Source organism: Otolemur garnettii, unplaced genomic scaffold (assembly GCF_000181295.1).
Source record: "Otolemur garnettii isolate 467f Iridium unplaced genomic scaffold, OtoGar3 scaffold00224, whole genome shotgun sequence".
Taxonomy (NCBI): domain Eukaryota; kingdom Metazoa; phylum Chordata; class Mammalia; order Primates; family Galagidae; genus Otolemur; species Otolemur garnettii.
In genome coordinates, this window is record NW_003852619.1 from 209,812 (window position 1) to 221,126 (window position 11,315).

The 11,315-nt window shown below is 43.4% G+C and overlaps 1 protein-coding gene across 4 annotated transcripts in view; it reads left to right on the top strand.

Moving 5' to 3' along the window:
* The first annotated feature begins 1,078 nt into the window (after positions 1-1,078).
* Positions 1,079-11,315, top strand: part of STAG2 (stromal antigen 2) — a 171,303-nt gene continuing 161,066 nt past the window's right edge. For 2 of the 4 annotated variants that reach the window (XM_003801894.2, XM_023508120.1), the window contains exon 1: positions 2,231-2,381. The gene's annotated coding sequence lies outside the window, so the exon portion shown is untranslated. Of the gene's footprint in view, positions 1,392-2,230; positions 2,382-2,560; positions 2,633-11,315 lie in introns of those variants that run through there. The other 2 variants (XM_023508121.1, XM_023508122.1) reach the window with 2 other exon arrangements.

Here is an 11,315-nt window from a genome sequence, read left to right on the forward strand (position 1 = left end):
CTTCAAACATCTTGGGGGAGGGTTGGGGAGGCAGGGTAAGAAGGAGCCTAAATTCCTAACAACGTTTCCAGGCTGCCCCAGCCCACGTTCCCGGGAAGACTGTGGATGCGCGGGGGAGGCAGGGAAGACCTAGTAGGTTCCCCTCCACTCCTTTTGCCCAAATTTTTGATTTCCCTTCACTTAGCTCCGTCCTAGCTCCTCTCCCGCCCCCAGAGTGGCGAACAAATTGGTCGAGAGCCCGGCCTAGCCTAGTAGCCCAGTTCCTTAAGACTCCTAAGTCCTTGGAGGTAGAGACCACGTTTTCTCATAGGCGAGAATAGTGGGATGCAGAGAAAAAACATTTTTCTTCTCCAGGGCCAGTCTCCCCAGTAGAGAATCAGCTCGCTTTTCTCCATACCCAAAGCAAACAAAATGGGGGAAAAAAAAAAAACCCAAACAAAACCGAAAACAACCCCTCTCCCAACCCAAACCCCATTAAACCATTTAGGATCAGGTGCCAGAGTTAGGCGAGTTGGTTCTTTTGGTGGTTAGGGGTAGGAAAGAAGGTGCAGGGAGGGTCTGGGAACTAGGGCTGCAGACCCCTCCCGGGGTGTGTCAAAGAGGGGATTTTGAAAGGTGAATCCCGATTGGGCTGTCACCTTGGAGCTGCGCGAGGGGCAGAGGGATCCGGGGAACGAGCCCCTGAGAAAGCCTTGCCTCAGAATTCCCACCGCCTCGGGCTCTGCCGGACATTTCTTCCGCCCTCCCCTGGATCCCCCACTAAAATTACAGGAACCGCAGCTCGAATGGGTCCGCGGCGGAAACGCGGCCAAACGAGTAAGTCAGGCGCGGGCACGGCACCTTGTTTACCCCTTTCAGAGGCGCGCCCCTACGGGCGCCTAGTTTGCAGGCGGCGTCGGAGACGCTGAACCCGGGAGTCAGACGGCCACGATTGGTCGGTGATTGGGAGGAGGACGCTGGGTGGGAGGGCTGGGAGCCAGGCGTTGCAGTGCCAGCTCTCTGCCGCTAGATGCCGCTCCCTCCCAACAGGAGCCGGGCGCGGGTTCGTGGCCGACAGATGGCGCCTGCGCGTTCCATTCGCCTCCAAGTCGCCGAAGAGCGAACACCCCAAACAATCCCGAAGCGCCACCAAAAAAAAAAAAAAAAAAAAAAAAAAAAAAAAAAAAAAAAAAAACCCGCCGGATCCGACCGCCACTTTCAAAACCCCCCACCGCTCTAGAACCGCGGGAGCTTCCGTCCCTGAGTAGAATTCGAGGGTGTAAAGAAGAGGAAGGGGAAAAAAATCTTGTACCAGCCCAGGGGTGAAGAAGCCCCCGGCCTGAGAAAGAAGGAAGGAGGAGTGGGGGAGGCGAACAGTCTCCTTGCTGCCTCTGTGTACGCTGAGGGGGGAGGTAAGTTATAAAATGGCGGAGGCGAAGCTTCTAGAAGTTTGGAGGGGCACCCGGAGGGCGCGGGGCCCATCTTGAGGTGTGTATGGTTGAAACAGGGCGAGAGAGAGGAGTTGGGAGGGAAAGAGGTGGGCACTCTGTTGCCATTTAATTTCCCCTCAGTTTCCTTTGCCTCCGTGGGGGGCAGCCATGGAGCGGGTGGCTAAGTGCAGGCGGGGAGAATCTGCATCGCCCCCGCGTCACCCCTGGCCCTCCTTTCTCCCTTCTCGCCCCAAGTCGCTTCCCCAACACTTCCAAGGAACTTACAGCCCCCCTTCTCCCTACCTCCTACTCCTAGAGTGGCTTTCTACTGCAGGACTCTTCTTTTCGACTACCCTCGCTGAAGATTTTCTCTTCCTTCCCTCGCCCAACTCTCCCTCGGGGCCTCTACGGAGACCCCCCCATGGGTGGCCCAAAATGGAGAACGCGGAGCAGCGCAAGATGGAGGCTTCGCTTCTCTGTGTAGCATTAGGTTTAGGTTCCTTTTCTCCGGCAGGCTCTTAAGCCTCGGAGAGCCAAAACTGGAGGTGGGGTGGGGTGCGAGCCGTAGTCGGGGGAGGGAAGCCGGGGAGGCTGTGGTTGGGGTGGGGGAGAGCGCGGTATCGTGGTGAGGGGAAGGCAGCAAAATGGTGGTGCTGGGAACCTAGGGGGGGAGGGGAGAAAGAGGAGGCTCAGTTGTGTATATTTGGGCCTCGGACCGAGGGAGGCGAGGGAAAATCTACTCTGATCACACCCCTCCCTCCTGCCCCCTCCCTTCTCCGTTCCCCTCCTTCCTTTCCTCCCTCCCTCCCTCCCCTCCCTCCCTCTCTTCCTCCCTTCCTAGAGAGGGAACAACATTCATGTGACGGGCCCCTCTGCTTCTCCCCCGCCCCATCATCTCCAGCGCGTGGTGGGGGAACTGCTTGGGAAAGCGATTGGCATCGATCTCTCCATCCCTTCCGAGGCCCGACTTCGGTCAGTTTTCTTAGGGCAACAATTTTATAAATAGGTTGGGGTCTGGCCGTGTTGGCCCCCGCGCGCAGACCTTGCCCCGAAGGGGGCCCTGCCCGCCTGGCATGGGCGGAGGGGGGGAAGGGCGGGAGTGGAAGGCTGTTTGTTGGGGGGTTTTGGCGCCACTTTTGTTTCAGTTTTAGTGCTGCTTTTCATTCCCACCCCCACCCGCGCTGTCTTTCTCAAGGCACGAACTGAGCTGATCCTTGCCCCAGGTAGGCAGCCGCTGCTTTTTTCCCTCCACACTTTTATTCTTGCTTGGGGTCGACTTTCTTTTTTCTTCTACCACGTATCCGGAGATCTGTAGAAGGGCGATTTTGGGACGAAAAGGGTCGGATGGGCCATGGGAGTGAGAAGGTGTGGGAAACAGCATCAAGTAGTTCCGCAAAACTTTGAGCCCCGTTCCCATTTTCTTCTGGCCTAGAATTGTAAACGTATTGTTGATTTCGGCCCTTTTTTTCCCCCCGCAGAGAGAATGTCTTGTTTTGCCTTTAGTTTTTTATAAACCGCTGTACTTTCGACATTTAGTTTCCGCTCCCCCTTGGTGTATATGTCATTTTATTTTTAATTCTTAACTGTAATAGGTTGTCGTGTGATTTTTCGTGCTTCAGTGTTCTGCTTTAATTGTTAATATTGCATTAGTAGTTTCATCCGGTTTGTGAGACTTTCTCTTCTGTGGCCTAGAATGTTTTTTATGTTGTTTCCTATCCCCCCTTCCCTCTCCCTCCTTTCTCGGATGTAGTTTTTAAATTGTGGGTCATGGTGTTTGATTAAATGGTTATTTACAGTTTACATGATATATCTATTAGAAACTTTTGATCTGTAGGGTTAGGTTTAAGTAAACGAGAAGCTTGTGTTGGTTTGCAATGGTTCCTTAAAATGCGCGGGCCGGCCCCCCTCCCCCAGCCCCATCTTCCCTTCACACTGGAGTGTAAATTCCATACCCCTTTTCTCCCACGGACCGCCGTATTGCACAGCAGCCACACCCTGTATTTGTCTCTGTGGATTGGACTCATTATCAGCTTAATTTAGTGACTCTTAAACCACCATGATGGGACTTGCTGAAGCACGAAGCTTCTTTTCCTGTTTAGTCCTAGTGGTTAGTGTCGAAAGAGGAATAATCGAGGTTTCTTGATGAAACCTGGTGCGGTCCAACCTCTGTCTTTTTTCTGTTGTCTTTTTTCCTACTCCGGGCTGTTGGCGGTGTCAGCACCGCTGCTGGGGGCGGGGGTGGAGGGGAGAAAGAGTCGGGTTACCGAAGTGCGTCATTCCTGGCTCTAGCAGGGCCTGCTCGGGAGCTGCTGGTGTTTGTTACTGTCCTCGCAGCACTTTCCTGCCAACCTTCTCTCTCTGCGTATTGGTTGGGAGCAAAAGCAGGAGGCGGTCTCCTAATTCTGTCTGTAGCCTAGCGCGTTGCGTTTAAGGGTATATGTGAACTTACTTTAAAAAAAAAAAAAGGCCCTGGAAAGTGGATACATTTCTGCTTAATGACATACAATTCAGGTAGTTTAGACTTGTTTTCATATACTTCCCAATGAACAGTGGGGTTAATTTTGAACATTAAACCACTTACATGTTACAATGCCTTTTTCTTTCTACCTTGATAACCATTCTGTAGTTAGGGAACAGAAGGACCAGTTTAAGGTATGTAAGTGTTCGGCGGGGTTTTAAGTGGTTGAATTGTAATTTTATGGCACAGTTATGTTAAATAGTCTGGTTTTCTTCGTTGCGAGCTAAGGTGCTGTATGAGTGCAAGCTAATTACAGATGTTTAAGTGCATCTTCATCACATATTCGTATTTATCCTTTTAAGTATAATTTTAAATATGGGTTGTATGGGTGGACTTCATTAAAATTCTTAAAAATGGTTTAACTGAATTCTTAAATTTGTCATCTTCCAAGAAGTTGTGTAGGGTAGCTGTGTAGTTATGTTGCTGGATTTTAACTTCTTGTTAGTCTTTGATACTTTGTTATCTTTGGGTTTTTCTTACAGAACATAGGGTCTTCCTTTTAATTCTTTTTGAAGATAATAATGGGGAGAGGGAGTGTGGGAAGTAGAGATGTAACAGAAGTGTCCTTGAGTTGATTATTGTAGCTGGAGAGTACAGGAGAGCTTATTGTTACTATTGTAACACTTTCGTGTATACTTAAAAATTTCCATAGTTAGAACAATTTTTGAAGAAAAATTTTCACATTGTTTTGGAATCTTGTTGTAATGACTTGTTTATATTTGCATATCAGAATTACTTGGAAAATTTTACTTTATGTATACACTTTCAAAATAAACTTTCAAAAATATATAGCAATCAAACCAGTGTCAAAGTCAAACCAGTATAGGACAAGTCACATAAATGCTTATGAATTGGTTCAACTTTAAATGTTTGTAACTTAGTCTGAATGTCCTTAATGTTTGGTTTTCTTTAAAATTCTTGGAAAATGGGAAAAATCCATTTGCGCATTTTGTAAATTCTGTTTGGTGTCTATTTCATCAAGTTGGAGTTACAGTGAGTCAGTAATAGAAAGGGATTTACTACTAATAGGAGGGGCTTTGGCAGTTGGAATAAATGAAGGTGGAAGGGATTGGGGTGCCATAGGGAGCATTCCTGGTAGGAAGATTGAGGTAGTTGAATTCAGTTTCAGTATTTAGTGTTTAATGACTGAGTAGAGAAGCGGATTGGAAAAGAAACGTACTTATTAGCCATTCCTTCCCACTGTGAAATAACTATAGTATTCTAAGGTATCAGAGACTGGCAGGGAGGATGAAGTGGGTTTTTAAAAACTGATATGCAAATGAATATTTACATTTAAATGATTTAAATAGTTCCCTCCTTAATGATCTGGTGCTATAATGAGTTAAAAGGTGATATGTAAAATATTCTAGTATTTTCTGTTACCATTCTGAACATTGCCCATAAGCAGTAAAAATGCTTTGTAATTAAAATCCTAATGTACTCATGAACTGCTCCTAAATTACTTTTAAGGTAAGTGCCTTAGTTTTTGCAATTTTGCATTGTTCAGCATTGGGTTTCTTTCTTTCCTCTGAGATGTATTTTGGGATAAATGTCACAATTCTGAAGGGAATACAAAATGATGTTTAATTTTCATATTTGGTAAAAGGTGTTCCCTAATCATTATTATAGCAAAATTCCACCCTAGTCTAGGAATGGACATTTTAAAATAACTGTTAACATTAGCCTGTCTGTGTATTTCTATTCAGCATTAGAAGGATATTAAGGGAAGATACATATTTGAAATTTTCGTTCTTATGCAAGTATTCTTATGTACATGATGAGGATTGTGGCATCAGATTTATTATTGTGAGGTGGTAGCTAAACAACTATACAAATACAACATGAATTTGTTAACTTTGAAGTTTATTTTGTTAGGATTTTTTAAAAACCTGAACACTTAACAGATTTTAATGAAATTAGATTCTGCATTTCTTTCTTTCTTTTTTTTTTTTTGGAGACAGAGTCTCACTATGTTGCCCTTGGTAGAGTGCTGTGGCATCATAGCTCACAGCAACCTCAAACTCTTGGGCTAACGTGATTCTCTTGCCTCAGCCTCCCCAGGAGGTAGGACTACAAGGTGCCTGCCACAATGCCTGGCTATTTTTTGTTGTAGTTGTCATTGTTTAGCTGGGGGCTGGTTTTGAACTCTCCAGAACCCACCAGCCTCAATGTCTGTGGCTGGCGCCGTAAGCGCCGTGCTAAGGGCACCACGCCAAATTTTGCATTTCTTTTCATTATTTTCTTTTTCTACCTTACCGATTTTTGTGGTTACCTGAGGACCTATGAATTAAAATGGATGGGGTGGTTATGGCAGGGGCAGGATCAGGCTTGAAGCTGTTCCTTTGGGAATATGGGGTTAGATGTGAAAATATGCCATGGAGAGTTTAGTAGTGTTTAATATTCTTCATGTTTAACTAATGCCACCCACAGTCATGTGTGGGAAGGTAGTAAACAATGAATAGCATATTTTTTGCTGTGAGTTCTTCATGATAGAAGACTTCAGTTTTTGATGCTACGAATTAACTTTTGAACTTAAAATTAACATTAAATTAAAATTAGCAGTTTATAGAAGAGCACTGTTTGGGGAGTTGGAAAGAAAAGCAAAGAAAAGGAATAGTCCTAGTTAGGTGTTGGCATTAGTATACACTGAAATGTGGTTAATTGTTGGAGAGTAAAGAAGGAACTTTCAACGTTCAGGCTATTTTACAAGTTCTTTACATTTTTCTTTTGTAGTTTTCTGCATTTGATATGTGTTCCAGACTTTCTTTTTCTTTTTGAGACAGAGTCTCTCTAAGTCGTCCTAGGTAGAGTGCTGTAGCGACACAGCTCACAGCAACGTCAAGCTCTTGGGTTAAAGCGATTCTCTTGTCTCAGCCTCCCAAGTAGCTAGTACTACAGGCACCTGTCACAATGTCCGGCTATTTGTTGCTGTTGTTGCCATTGTTATTTTAGCTAGCCCAGCCCAGGTTCAAACCCACCAGCCTTGGTATATATGGCCAGCGCCCTACCCACTGAGCTACGTAGGGGCACTGCCTGTGTTCCGGACTTTTAATTTGTGTTTTGATACTGTCCTTATATACTAATTTTTAATATTTCTAGGTATTGTAAATGGTGTTTATTGCATGTTCTGTTTCGCAAAGATAAGTGAGAAAGCAAAATTATCAGTTTGATTTTCCTATCTCCTGAAAAATCCTCCTGCTTTGCATTTAATTTAACCAAATTTTATATATGTTCAATAATGTAAGTGGTGTTGCTTGATGAGGAGTAATTTTGTGTGTGCGCATTTAAAAAAATTTATAAATCTTTAGTACCTATGGTAATCTACTACCTGAATTGTATTTTTAATCCATGCTTGTTATAGTTCTTTGATACTGACCAGTAGACACCAGGCAGTCTTTCATAGTAAGTCAAGAAATTATTGAAATTGTTTTATACTTCTCCCAAAGAAAGAGAGGATGAATAATGTAGATGGTCTGTTCTTTTCTGTTACAGTCATGCATCCCTTAACAATGGGCATACATTCAGAGAAATGCATCTTTAGGCAATTTTGTTCTTGTGTGAACATCTTAGTGTACTTATACAAACCTAGGTAGTATTGTCTACTGAACACCTAGGCTATATTGTGCAGCCTATTACTTTTATGCTGTAAACCTCTGTACCATGTTACTAAACTGAATACTGTGTACAGTTTTAACACAATGATAAGTATTTGTGTATCTAAATATAAAAAGGTCAAAATATGGTATAAAAGATGAAAAATGGTAGTTTTATGGGACCACCCTCATATATGCCATCTGTTGACTGAAATGTGATTACGCTGTGCATGACTGTATTTTAATTGAAAAATATAAGACTAGGCTAGAGAGATTTCTGTAAACTGTGGATAAATTAATGGATACCTTAATTGTAAAATTTCTTTATAAGAAATTAAGAGATGTTACACATGTTAGAATGTTATACAATTTAAACTGTGTTGGACTTTGTTGGGAGAAGTAAATTCTATTTACACTTTTGTAGGAATAACATTTATTATAATAAGGTTTGACCTGTAACTTCTTGAAGAAACTTAATTTAACTGCCATTTGAGTTCCTTTTGAATGCCAATAACTATAGTTTAATTTTCTGTTTAATCTTCTCAACCACTTTGCAAGATAGGTTGTCCTTATCATTTTACATATGGTGAAATTGAGGCTCTCAGAGTAAAGGACTTGTCCCAAGTCACATGATAATAATTGACAGCCTTGGATTGACGCCCACCCGGATTAGCCTGTCCTCAAAACCTTTGTGCTTTTTTGTTAAGCTCAGTTGTTTCCTTTATCTGGTTTAGGTCTTGGGCTATCTGTGATCAGAAAGCATGCATTGTTATTTAAATTTTGCAAAAACCAAGGTTTTCCTTCACATATAGTACAAGGTTAAAGCAGATTTTTAATCAAGTTTTGATAAGTTGCTGCCTAATAACATGTCTGTATTATACTTTTTACTAATAGTTGAAATATACCTGAGCTTTGTATTTATTTGAATGTGCTCATGAAAGTTTATGGGATAATACATTTGAAGCATCTTCTTGATATTTTTTTGGGGGGCATACTGTGGTATATGGAATGGTTTCACAGAATTTTTTCCTTTATGTCGTTTGTGCTTTATCCAAAATGGAGGTGAAGTGTGTTTTAGAACAGTTTCCCGTTTTTTTTTTTTTTGAGACAGAGCCTCAAGCTGTTGCCCTGGGTAGAGTGCTGTGACGTCACTGCTCACAGCACCCTCCAACTCCTGGGCTCAAGCGATTCTCCTGCCTCCGCCTCCCAGGTAGCTGGGACTACAGGTGCCACAATGCCCAGCTATTTTTGGTTGCAGCCATGTTGTTTGGCGGGCCTGGGCTGGATTTGAACCTGCCAGCTCAGGTGTATGTGGCTGGCACCTTAGCTGCTTGAACCACAGGTGCTGCCCCAGCTTCCCAGTTTTTTATCTTGTTTATTAAATGATTATATTTGAAGTAAAAATTTAGACTAATTTTTTTTTTTGAGCTGGAGTCTCACTTTGTCACCCTTGGTAGAGTATCATGCATCATAGCTCACAGCAGCCTCAACCTCTTGGGCTCAAGCAATTCTCTTGGCTCAGCCTCTCAAGTAACTAAATTATCTAGGACTACAGGTGCTCACTATAATACCTGGCTATTTTTTAGAGACGAGTCTCGAACTTATGAGCTCAGGCAATCCACCCGCCTCAGCCTCCCAGGGTGCTAGGATTACAGGTGTGAGCCACCGCGCCTGGTCTAGGCTAACCTTTTAATAATTTAGTGCTCTGATTCTGTAGGGAGATCATTTTCTGTTGTTTAATAGTATCTTAAACATTCTCCTTTCCTTCTGTTACCATTTCTTCTGTTTGTTTCTACTCTGTGTGTTAGTTCATCTTTCACTTTATTAAGTTTTTTTGTTCTCATTTTTATGATATGGTAAATAGTATCATGGCCCCAGATTATATAGTTCGTTAGTGATTAGTATTTTGGTCTCAATTTTCTTCTTCTTTCATGCTTTTCACAAATTAGAATGCAAGTTTTTCTTCTCTGAAGGAATGCTAGATGTTGGGTTTCTTTTTTTTGTTTTTTGAGACAGAACCTCAAGCTGTCCCCCTGGGTAGAGTGCTATGGCATCACAGCTCACAGCACCCTCCAACTCCTGGGCTCAAGCGAGTCTCCTGCCTCAGCCTCCCAAGTAGCTGGGACTACAGGCGCCTGCCACAACACCCATCCATTTTTTTGGTTGCAGCCATCATTGTTGTTTGGCGGGCCCGGGCTGGGGATTTGAACCCGCCACCTTAGGTGTATGTGGCTGGCGCCTTAGCCGCTTGAGCCACAGGCGCCGAGCCAGATGTTGGGTTTCTTATCTCAGATAAAATAGTGGAGATGAGATATAACTGAATATATATGTATATGTATTTATGTATTAGTGCTTTTCATATCCATGAGTGAAATTTATATGTATTTTAAAATAAAACAATTTTTTTTTTGAGACGGAGCCTCAAGCTATCCCCCTGGGTAGAGTGCCATGGCATCACGCTCACAGCAACCTCCAACTCCTGGGCTCAAGCGAGTCTCCTGCCTCAGCCTCCCAAGTAGCTGGGACTACAGGCGCCTGCCACAACACCCATCCATTTTTTTGGTTGCAGCCATCATTGTTGTTTGGCGGGCCCGGGCTGGGGATTTGAACCCGCCACCTTAGGTGTATGTGGCTGGCGCCTTAGCCGCTTGAGCCACAGGCGCTGAGCCAATAAAACAATTTTTAAGAGCCAGGATCTTGCTTTGTTGCCGAGGCTGGCCTCAAATTCCTGGACTCAAGCAATCCTCCAGTCTCAGCCTTTCAGGTAGGTGGGACTACAGGTGTGCACCAGCTACACCAGCTAAATTTATATCTTTTTATGTTGATTGTTCCCTTAAGCTTCATTCTGTTGGAAATACTTTTTCCAGATGATGAGCAGCAGTTTTCTACCCAGACTGTTCAATATTAAGTCTTTCCATCTACATTTTCCCCTTTGTATCTCAAGAATACCAAGAACTGGTGTTCCATGACAGAATTATTCCCCAAGGTATCCATTGAATATTGTGGATTAGTTTCTCTCCTGCACATCCAGAAAGACACTAGTTAGGTACTATTCATGGGTGAATTCAGAAAATAGGCACTCAAGTCATTTCTTAGTTCTTCAGGGTGTCCTGAAAGTTGTCATATACAGGGCAGTTGGGAAATGATACCTAAATGCACCTTCATTACAAAATTTTACAAAATATTCTGAAAATATTCTCTATATGTTGGCCAGCTTCTGCTAAAATTTTGTAATGAGTATTTCTTTTTTCAAGACAGAATCTCACTACGTTGCCCTCGGTAGAGTGCTGTGGCATTATAGGGCACAGCAACCTCAAAGTTATGGGCTTAAGTGGTTCTCTTCCCTCAGCCTCCTAAGTAGCTGTGACTACAGGCGCCCGCCGCAACACCCGGCTATTTTTTGTTGCAGTTGTCATTGTTAGCTAGCCCGGGCTGGGTTTGAACCCGCCAGCCTTGGTTTATGTGGCTGGCGCCATAACCACTGTGCTATGGGTGCTGAGCCTTGTAATGAATATTTCATAAATAAAAGTGCATTTAGTTACAATTTCCCATTTTCCTGATGTATGGTGACTCTTGGGACACCTTATGCTGTTAACAGGAGGAACTCTAATGAGAAAGGTTACTAGAATATTAAGGGATTTGGTGTGGCTCTAAGCAAAGTTTTACTTTTTAGTCACTTTTCCTGCTAGTAACCATAATACAGCCTCTATTAAAAATTTACGTATGAAAAAGTATGAATGCAATTGATGGTATTGCCATTTCTGTGGGATAAATTGATTAGTATTGATTTCAAGA